This window comes from Mytilus edulis, chromosome 7 (assembly GCF_963676685.1).
Source record: "Mytilus edulis chromosome 7, xbMytEdul2.2, whole genome shotgun sequence".
NCBI lineage: Eukaryota > Metazoa > Mollusca > Bivalvia > Mytilida > Mytilidae > Mytilus > Mytilus edulis.
Genome location: NC_092350.1, coordinates 87,632,900 through 87,644,470, shown reverse-complemented (window position 1 = coordinate 87,644,470; position 11,571 = coordinate 87,632,900). Strand labels below are relative to the sequence as shown.

The following is an 11,571-nucleotide window of genomic DNA, read 5'->3' as shown; positions in this document are numbered from 1 at the left end:
AAATGTAACAATAATAAAAATATTATTGTTACATTGGAGACTAATTGCCGGAATGCAAAGTTGGGTGAGGAACCGATTAATTACAAAAATTAATGTAACAATAATTACTGAGGCTACGGTTACATTACGTTATTGTTACATGAGAAAAAACAGCAATGTACGCTAGATTGATTAAACTTAAATCTTCTATAGTTGTATTGCTTCATTCTTTCATATGTACTAAACAATACTTGTAATTTAATACTGATAAATAATAAAATATTATTATTCAACAAATGGTGTACAACTTGAATAGTTTTACTACGTATTAATGGTTTTGATGTTCTTAAAGATCCTACTCAAGATTAGGAGTGTGACCGTCAAAGGCGAAAAATATAGTTCAATGGTTTCACTTTTTTAAAGTATTGAACTGCACACCTACTCTTATTACTGTCATTATAATTTGGACCAATTTCGTTAATGGTGAAAAAAATAAAACTTGGGATGCGTTTTAAACGAAACTGAAACGATATCAAGACATACATTTCATACAGCTTTATAACTTGACGCAAATTGATAATCAAAAGCAAATTTTGCTAACTGTAACTTAAATACTAAGAAATTCTGTATGTACACGTATCCGTGGAGGACGTAATTTCGTTCATCAAAAATGTGTCGGACTTTAAAAACAACTTACTGGATTTGTAGAAATTGTCATTGTAAATAAAAAAAATACAGTAAATAAATTGTATGTTATAAATGAATGTAATACATGTCCTCAACTTTTATTATTTAGTACATATTACTAGTCCCATTGTACATTGCTTTTTTTTTCATGTAACAATAACGCAATGTAACCATAGCCTCAATAATTATTGTTACATTCTCAATTAAACAGGTCCTTACCCAACCATGCATTCTGGCATTTAGTCTCCAATGTAACAATAATATTTTTATTATTGTTACATTTCCATGTAACCGTAGCCAGTGCCTATTTTATTTATAAGTTGTACAAAAATAACCGCGGGAAATACCATTACACTAGCATGGAGACTCAGAGTAAATTACGGAATCCACATTCATATATTTTTTTTAAGGTCCAATCGGTTACATACAATTATTAATCATGTTTACTTGTTTTTATTACTTATAAATCTACGCATGGATTTCAATCATTTAATGCCGTTTAAATGGAATTTTTAATGCTTCGCCTTTGGTTTAATATTAGCCCGTACGGTTCACCCGGAAACGAGTGTTCAGACAGACGACACTGATATTGACATCATGATTCGTGAAGCAAAACGCAAATTTTATGGAAGATATGACTGAGATGCAGCTAGGACAATGTAGGATATCTTCAATCTAGGACAATAAAGACAAGATGGGTAAGAATTCAACTTTAATATTTTATTCGATTAACATTTCACGAAGGATTTTTAAATGCCATTTCCAAAACTGATTTATTTATCCACAGGACTCAGGAGTTTGAAATCCTATCAATAACGGGGTAAACATATACCAAACTTGAATATCACAGTAGAGCTTCACTCAAATCAATCTTCTGTGATTTATCCAGTTTGAGTAAATTATAAAGACATGCACGAACTTAAGTTAAGACCGTAAAGTAGAACCAGATGACCATTTATGCTTACACTTCCGGAGCATCCGAGATCAACCCTTGTTTTGGTGGGGTTTGTGTTGTTTATTCTTTAGTTTCCTATGTTGTGTCGTGGGAACTATTGTTTGTCCTTTTCATTTTTAGCCATGGCGTTGTCAGTTTATTTTCGATTTATGAGTTTGACTGTCCCTCTGGTATCTTTCGTCCCTCTTTTATCTGTTTATAACCATTGAAATGTATGTCTCTTTGATAACTATACATTTTTTGGTAGCGAGTGAAACCGGAGTGAAGTTAACACTGGCTTCGTAATATTCCTGTTGTCTTCCCAAGTTCTGAGATAAACTATCAAAGCATGTAAACAATAAGATGTTTATTAAAGTTGAATATAAGTTAAATACAATAACATAAATATACAGTGGGGCTGCCGCTAGTCTACTTGTTAATGTTATTGTAACAGTCCCTAAAGTGGGAGCCATAGGATGAGCGTCCTCTCAATTCAAATCCTATTAGTAAACTTTCAACCCAATGAGTGACATCATACTTATAGTTCATAGCTAGGGACAAAGAGTCCAATAGGGTTTGGAAGTCTGGCAAGATCAAAGTCCTGACAAGAATAATAACATGGCAGGTGGCAGTCTTGGGAGAAAGAGTTACGGAACTATAACTGTATAAGTAATACATGTGTACTAAGTCACAATACATAACACCAGACTAGAGGACTGTGAAAACAAGTGACCTGGCATAAAATGAATATCCTGGTCTGGTTTCTCAATCTGGGGTGACTGGTAAGAACACATTCATAAATCATGGGCTTTAAGGAATCTTAATTAAGAATGTTATATCAAATTAAAATTTTCAGAGAATTGGATTATAAAATTACAGAACCAGGTGCTCTGCAGGGAGCAGCTTTCTGCGACCCGCTGAGGGTGAACCATGAATACTAGTAGTTGGGGCTAGTATCATGAGTATTGACACAACATTCAAGCTTGATACAGCTCTGAATTTGGATTCTGATCAAATTTTTGACATACATGTAATATGAGTTTCTGACACTAAGCAAATGTCAAGATCTTACAAATCTATTGCGCAATATTGTGCAGTTAAAAATTTCTTCTTTAAACTTTTTAAAAATTTGGAATTCAAGAAATTCAATGACATTTTGTCATTTTTAGCTCACCTGGCCCTGCGTCCGTCGTCGTTAACTTTTACAAAAATCTTCTCCTCTGAAACTGCTGGGCCAAATTTAATCAAACATGGCCAAAATCATTATTTGGGTATCTAGTTTAAAAATCGTCGTCCTGCGTCCGTCGTCGTCAACTTTTACAAAAATCTTCTCCTCTGAAACTGCTGGGCCAAATTTAATCAAACATGGCCAAAATCATTATTAGGGTATCTAGTTTAAAAATTGTGTCCGGTGACCCGGCCAATCAACCAAGATGGCCACCATGGCTAAAAATAGAACATAGGGGTAAAATGCAGTTTTTGGCTTACAACTCAAAAACCAAAACATTTAGAGCAAATCTGACAAGTGGTAAAATTGTTAATCAGGTCAGGATCTATCTGCCCTAAAATTTTCAGGTGAATTGGGCAACCTGTTGATAGGTTACTGCCCCTGAATTGGAAATTTTAAGGAAATTTTGCTGTTTTTGGTTATTATCTTGAATATTATCATGGATAGAGATAAATTGTAAACAGCAAAAATGTTCAGTAAAGTAAGATCTACAAATAAGTCAACAGGACCAAAATGGTATGTTGACCCCTTTAGGAGTTATTGCCCTTTATAGTCAATTTTTAACCATTTTTTGTAAATCTTAGTCATCTTTTACAAAAAACGTCTCCTCTGAAACTACTGAACCAAATTGGGGTAGTAGTTTTTGGCTTATCAGGGGGATGTGAAAAAAAAATGGGGGGGGGGGGGGTCAATTTTTCTCATTTCAGATTTCATAAATAAAAAGAAAATTTCTTCAAACATTTTTTTGAGAGGATTAATATTCAACAGCTATAGTGAATTGCTCAAAGTCAAAACAAAAATTTTAAGTTCATTAGACCACATTCATTCTGTGTCAGAAACCTATGCTGTGTCAACTATTTAATCACAATCCAAATTTAGAGATGAATCCAGCTTGAATGTTGTGTCCACACTTGCCCCAACCGTTCAGGGTTCAACCTCTGCGGTCTTATAAAGCTGCGCCCTGTGGAGCATCTGGTTATCATTATACTATGGTTTGTTTTAATACAAAAATGTATATAAAATATTAATACAACTGTTCAAAATATATAGCATATTCCCTCAACCAATATAGTGAGTTCAGTATAATATACTGTACACTTCTTAGTTTTATTATTTGATTGACATGACTTGTTTATACTGATATCTGAAATATTTGCCACTGAGACATTATGCAGACTGCCTTATGTAGGCATTACAAATTTAAGGGACTGTTGGTCCATCTTTCAGTATTACATTGGATGATGATTCAATTTTTGTTTCCTTGTGTTAACTTTAGTTTGCAATTGCCTCAGGATTAGGTCCAGTAAGACCCCCTTTTGGCCACAAAATATAGCAGTTTTACAAAATTGATTAAATGTAAACTTCTAGTTATTCATCGGAAAGTAGAATGCTACTGCTACATAAATGTGGGCTGTTTTTAACAATACAACGCACATATATCGGGTACTAGCATCATTAAGTCATGCTAAATTACTGAAATCTTCACAATTTTAGAATTTTAGTTAAATTTTAGACGTTTTTTTTTTGTCTTGAATGAAGGTGGCCGCATTGGTGTCCATTCTTAAAAATATTGAAAAGTAAGTTGTATTTGATGATAACACATAACATATATAAAGGTTGAGGATGAACACGAATCAGCCATTTCAATTAATATTTTATAGTGTGTCTTTCTATGTTGTGATGTTACACTATTGTTTCAGATAAGGGTGAAGGTTTGGTACCATTTAAAAGTTTAAACCCCCTGCAATTGTGTGCCACCTGTCCTTAGTCAGGAATCTGATGTTTAGTAGTTTTCGTTTGTTGATGTAGTAACTAAGTTCATACGTTTTTCTCGTTTCTTCTTTTTATACGCCCATTTATGTGGGTACATATGTATTATAGTATACAGAGCTCCAGATAAGAGTTCACAATTTGGGGTTTTTACCCACCATTTTTTTACGTAATTAGGTGATAAAGATTTTTAATTGCATTATCAATTTCAGTTCACCCCTCAAGCAAATATCAAATTGGGTTTTTTACCACTAAGCTCCTTTATGTATTGGGTTTTTTCATCAACACAATATTGAATATTCAGGCATGATATAATCACAATTGTATTAACCTCAGATGTTTTTCCATCTTAAATATGTGCTAGCTGTTTTATTTAGTTTATTCACAGACTAGCAATTGTACATTTTATTTTAAAAAGTCCCGTTTTAAACGTTCTTCCATTTTTTTATTTTTTTTTCACAACTTATATAAACTGCAGCTGCATGGTGTCACTAGTTGGACAGTAAGTAATTACCTTTCTAGGTCCAATATGATCACCCTACAGTTTAGTTGGGGTAGGTGTGGGCCGGCTATTAAAGTGTTTAGATTTTTATGTGAAATTTAGGTGCTGTAAGAAAGTTTTGTCAGTACTTTCACCTATTTGCCAGACCTACTTTTAAAAAAAAAATAAGTAGTACCCAGATTTAAATAACCCTTTCACTTTTTCCAACTGATTTCGTTTTTGACGTAACCCCATGTTTATCTTTCTAGCAATGTTCTCGTTCAGGTATGCGAACACGCACATGCCTTTGATAGATGCTTCATAAAAAGCAATAGCTGAGTTTTGTTAATATCATAACTTTCCCTAAGCTATCAAAAAGAAGGTGAAAACATCATTTACGTTACATGCGGACATTTACTTTTGTTTTAAATCATAGTATTTTATGATAAGTCCCGAGCAATTCGAAAAAAAAATATGACAACATGACACACGCTAATTGGATAAACGCAGAGAAGATCGGAATGTTTTCATATTCACGTGAACCTGTTGAGCAACTGAAAATTCCAACAGGGACCCATTTCAGCTACTTGATGCTGGGCTCTATTTTTAGAACGATAGGACATTTCCAATTATATATATTATAAAATAGATTTACGCTACGACTGTAATCAGTGTAGGGTAAACAACGCAAACAATAGCGAGTAAAAGCGTTAAGAACTCATAGTTTTGGCATATAATTGGGTTTTCCTTTGAATTAATTGGGTTATTGAACCCTGCAATGGGCAATTGCATTGAGTTTTTTATTATTTTTATTGCGTGAGCACGCAAATACGCAGCTTATCTGGAGCTCTGAGTATACCGTTGTCTGTCTGTCCATGGTCAACATGTTGGACATTAACTCATAAATGCTTTAACCATTTTGCATAAAACTTCGGTGAATTGTTTATATATATTGACATGAGCTGCCTTTCATTTTTTATAAGGTTTAGATTTTAAGTTTCTGAGTAACAGGGTTGTTCATTAAAAAAAGGTGATTTTCCAGTTTTTAGTCAATAACTCAAGAATGTTTTCTCCTACTTGCAAGAAATTTTGGTGTATTTTTTATATCTATTGACATGAACTCCTTTTCAATTTTTTAAAATTTTAAATTTCTGAGTTACCAGCTTTTATATTCATAAAAAAAGAATGTTTTCTTTTTCTTGCAAGAAATTTTGGTGAATTGTTTATATCTTTTGACATGAGATCCCTTACAATTTTTATAATTTTAGATATTGGGTCTTTGAGTTACCGGATTTTATTCATAAAAAGATGGGGAATTTTTCCAGTTTTTGGACAAAAACTCAAAAATACTTTCAGCAGCTGTTCTCGTGAAACTTTTGTGAATTGTTTATAGCTTTGATGGAAGCTCCCTTTAGAATTTTAAAATTTTACATTTTACATTTCAGAGTTATGGCATGGGGTCTTACTCATTAAAGAAAGGGGATTTTCCAGTTTTGGACAATAACTCAAAAATGCTTGCAGCAATTCTCATTGGATGGTTTTACTCTAGTAGTAATTTTTTGGGCCCTTTATAGCTTGCTGTGCATTGTGAGCCAAAGCTCTATGTCAATTTGTTGAAGACTGTACTTTGACTTTTAATGGTTTTACTTTTACATGTTTTATAAATTGTGACTTGGATGAAGAGTTGTCTCATTGGCACTCATACCACATCTTCTTATATCTATCATCTTCATTTTGGCTTTCACACGAACACATGTGTCTGTAATTGTAACGTAATATGAAAATAGTTTCTGTAAAATTTTTATGAAATGGATTTCTTTTTATCCTATAGGCTAGTTATCAAATTTGACCTCCCCTAGTATGTCAGGGAGGTACATGTACATGGATGATTAAAAAATTCCACAAATGGTGAAGAAAATGGCAAGGAAAGATGCCTAGTAAATGTTTCAAGTACAATTCAGCAATGGTAAGTATATTTTTTGTATGGTGCATGATTTTTTTGCTGAGTTGAAAACAATTCGTGGACTTCTGTTGTTTTCTGCTCTTTGTCAGACTTACTGTATTGAATATATATGTACTTTGTAAGACAACTTGCTTTCAATACATTATTTATGCTGAAACTTTATTACTATATATTAAGGTAACTTTGCTGTTACAGTCTTTGCCAAACTGAAATTTGAACTTTTCTACTATATATTCAACTAAAACATCTTGAAAGTTCTTTCTGTCTGAATTGCTTTTTGTCTGAGACTTGTTGGTGAGACAGAGTTTGGGATTCACTGCTGTTAAAAATAGTAAGGAGAATTTATTAAAAAAGATATAATGCAATAGAGAAACAACTGATAACTTATAAGGGGTATACTATACATGGTATATATCAATGAATCAACATTAGTAAATACACAGCGACAAAAAAAGAAACACATACAATTGCAAGATGGCCCCTATATGGTTTTTTGAACCTCATGGAAAATTGACCATCAGGTCAAAATACAGCTATGGCAATTTAACCCCTTGTATGGAAAATTGAACATTGGTGTAAAATATAGATTTTGGCTTACAAAAAATGTATATCTCTGAAAACAAAGCATTTAGAGCAAATCTGACATGGGGTAAAATTGTTTAAACCATATATTATGAAACTTACACACCCTGATAATATCAACTAATGCAGATCAAGTACAAATTTGGGTAGGTCACTTTTACTGTTCTGGAGTTATATCCCTTATTATAACATTATACCTATGCAAGAGGGGGCATCATCTGTGTCCCATGGAGATAATTTTTTTTTTTATCAAAATGGACAAATCTGACATTTTGATAAACCAAATATTTATAGTGAATCTAGTGTTTTATTTAGAGATGTCTACAAGGATGGAACATGATGATCCGGCATGTATTACAGCTGATGTCCTTAAGCTTGCAAAGTAAAACTTTGGTTGGCTTGCATGCTTGTTAGTATAATTGTTTATACAAGCTTTGTGAATAAGATTGACATCTTTAAACAATATATATATAGGCATAGTTAAACCTGTATATATTATATTTGAATTCAATTGGGTGTTATCCTAATATGATTGTACAATATACAAACAAAGCAAGCAAGCTAACCAAAGTGTTGCTCTACATGCAGTAGGAAATTAGCTGTAACCCTGTATGGAAAAACACTGTCATTGAGAGTGAATTGAAACTATTTGTACCTTTTCCATGTTAATAATTAGTACAAAATGACATCTAATAAAGAATTAATTCCAAACTTAATTTTATTTCATTTATGTTACAGGAGTTTCTGGAAAGCCAAGCAAAACCAAAGGATATTTTCATAGAAAGGACTTCTGTAGGCCAAAAAAGTAGGTATGTGTATAAATATGTTTATATTTATGTAATATTTGTAGAGAGATTTAAAAAAAAATATGTTTTAATCCTTGCTCTTCCAAACACATTGCAGTTGTTAAAGTTTCATGGGTTACCTGTCATAAGGCTAATTTGGATTTATATTTTAATTTATTATTTTATTCAAAAATTGGACTTTTACAAAAATACTGTTTTTACAAATTTAATAATTTACATGTCAAAACAAAATGTGAGTTAATTAGTGACATTAGATATTTAAGGATTTGTGACAGATTGAGAATTAATGTGAGAGAATTAAGCATATAAGAGAATATGTGTTAATGGGATTATATGAAGACTTATAATTATCTTTTATATTAATTATGTGAAAACTGTTACTTATTGCTAGGTGTTATGAAATGTCATATTAATTTGAGTATTGTTACAAATGAAGTATTGTCAGATTAATAGTATAAATATTGTGTGAAAATAAATGTAAAACAGCTATACGTAGCTACAGAATTAATTTTCAATACATTCATTTTCATATTTAAGCTGCTAAATTTATTACACTTTTTTTTTAATATTCAAGTATTAATTCATGTTAAGTCATCGACACAACATATAGACAAGTAGATTAGCGGTGCCAACCAGTGGTCACCCCCTGACATGGTAGTCGTGATATACAGGGTATGAAATTATGTTAAATATTTAACCAGATTGTCGTGTATGTAGCTTATTTAGCAATAGCGTCAGCACAAGTACATCGAATGTACTTACGGGAAAAACAAGCAAGTACAATTCAAACTGGAATCCTTGAGCACCTTAGTAAATTAATATAAAAGTATAAAGTCCCGTATTTTATTATAGAAATAAGTTAATTTACTTTATATATATATATATACATATATATACAATTTGGCTTTTTTGGGGGGATATATCATGAAACAGTTTTTTGCATTTCGGGATCTAGACAGTGGCATGTCCTCTGCCTGACTGATCACCAGACAGAGAACTGGTTAATGTCTGGTTCCAGTTTACAATTAACATACACTACCATGGTTAGTACCTCCTTGGGATAGTGCGTATACACGATTCATACGGGACCACTGGCTGGGGCAACTGATCAAAACTTAAGTCGTATATTTCATAAGCAAATAAGTAACACCTGATTAAAAACAACAAATGAGCGACACTACTAGTTCCTGTCATTGGTATAAACGTTTTTCTAATGATTTTTCGCATAAAATTATGACCCCGTAACAAGGAGGCGTATCGACTGAGCCAGCAGCCCATTTGTTACATACCTATAAATAAATGAATGAAAAGTTTCAACTTAATTCTTATGGTTATAACACTTTAAAAACTATCGATTTTGTAAGTAAAAAGATCAGTTGTGGTTACATTTTGTATTGCAAGATTGTTTTTATTACAAATATTAATTGCTTCCAATTTTTAGCTACATATATTAAAGTTTAATATAAAAATAAGAAGATGTGGTATGATTGCCAATGAGTCATTACTCTTCACCAGAGACCATTGAAGAAGAATTTAAAAATTAGCAAAACTCATGCCAAATGTAAAACCAAAAATCATGTGTCTAAGACTTAAATATCAACCAGTAAACATCTAATTGATTTAGAATCTAGAGAATAGACTGCCATTAATCATAGGATAAGGACATGATCTTGTACAATGCCAAAATATAGGTATCAACCGTTTGTAAAACTGGTCAACATACATATGTGTATAACAATAATGTTTAATTTGGTTTTAATTTACTGATAGCAAAATCAATATTTATATTTATAAAATACTTTCCAGTTTTGTTATATCAAAACGAGACAAATATAAAAAAGTAGATGTGGTATTATTGCCAATGAGACAACTCTCCACAAGAGACCAAAATGAGACAAAAAAGCATGTTTAAAAGTCACTGAGGATATGTCATTATTTTTAAAACTAACAACTTACAGTATATGGGAATAAATCAAATTAAGTTTTTAAATGTATGAATGTAATTTTTTTTTTCAGATGAAGACAACTTCAAGAAGAGTGACATTTAGAAGATAGAACATTCTATTGATATTGTTATTATGTCAACATCAAAAAAACATAAAAAGTTGTGTAACGTTTTGAGATTGCTGTATAAAATAAAAGTAGAGTGAAATCAAATTTTTGGAAGATTTTTGAAAAATTTATATTCTGCAACAACTAGACAACAGAGAACAAAAATATGAATGAAATTCTTTAAAGTGGATTTATTGAATTTTTCATTTAACATGTTTTAATAAATAATACAATCTCAGATTTCTCAAGACATTGGTTATTATCAAACCGGCAAGGGACACAACTTGAAAATTGTATTTAAATTGATGCTAGAGGAAACATCTTATACACTTTTGGGGTTTTCCTTTTCATATTATATGCATAAGTCAACAAATGTGTTTGTCAAAGTTTAACCATAAGTAACATTTTAACAAAAATTGTCAAATACATGTACAACATTCCACAAAATCCATTTAAGACAATTTTGACCTCTTTTTAAAAGAGTTGTGGTATTACTGCCAATGAAACTACAGAGACAAAAGATTGTCGGTTTATATTCCATGAAATATTTCATATCATGGTCTTTTCAATCATCTTAGTGTCAAATGTACCTGATCAAGGTTTAATAAACATGAAAATCATGTTACAGATATTTCTTTTGTTTATTGGTGTATTCAAACAGGAAAATTTTAAAGACTGATGAAAAGTGAAGTCTGGTCTGCAATATATGATTCTGATGTTGCTTGTCAAACATGTCAAAAGAAGATTTGTGGTCAAAATAACATGAAGAGATGTTGTATGATTGCCAATTGGACAACTATCCAACAGAGTCCAAATTAAACTGATTAAAGGAATTATATGTCCAGGGAACAGCCTTCAAAAGTAAACATAAGTCGTCTTGGTTGTGTGGAACATATGGAATGTGAACTAGTAAACTTGACAAAGGTTTTATGGATGATTTGGAATAATATCTTATAATTTGTTTGAAATATGCATTATACGCATGTTTGTTACACTCATGCTATACGCATCATTTAAAACGCATATTATACACATGTTTCTTACAACACATGTTTAACGCATGATTTTGAAACATGCATTTTACATCAC

General features: G+C 31.7%; 1 long non-coding RNA gene across 2 annotated transcripts; it reads left to right on the top strand.

Annotated features, from left to right (window-relative positions):
* The first annotated feature begins 1,034 nt into the window (after positions 1 to 1,034).
* LOC139529663 (uncharacterized) lies at positions 1,035 to 10,571 on the top strand. Of its 2 annotated transcripts, none has more exons than XR_011665863.1 (4): positions 1,035 to 1,364; positions 6,911 to 7,045; positions 8,363 to 8,429; positions 10,447 to 10,571. It is a non-coding gene; the product is annotated as an uncharacterized lncRNA (long non-coding RNA). The 2 variants fall into 2 exon arrangements; XR_011665862.1 differs by having other exon boundaries at positions 8,363 to 8,433.
* Positions 10,572 to 11,571: the final 1,000 nt, after the last annotated feature.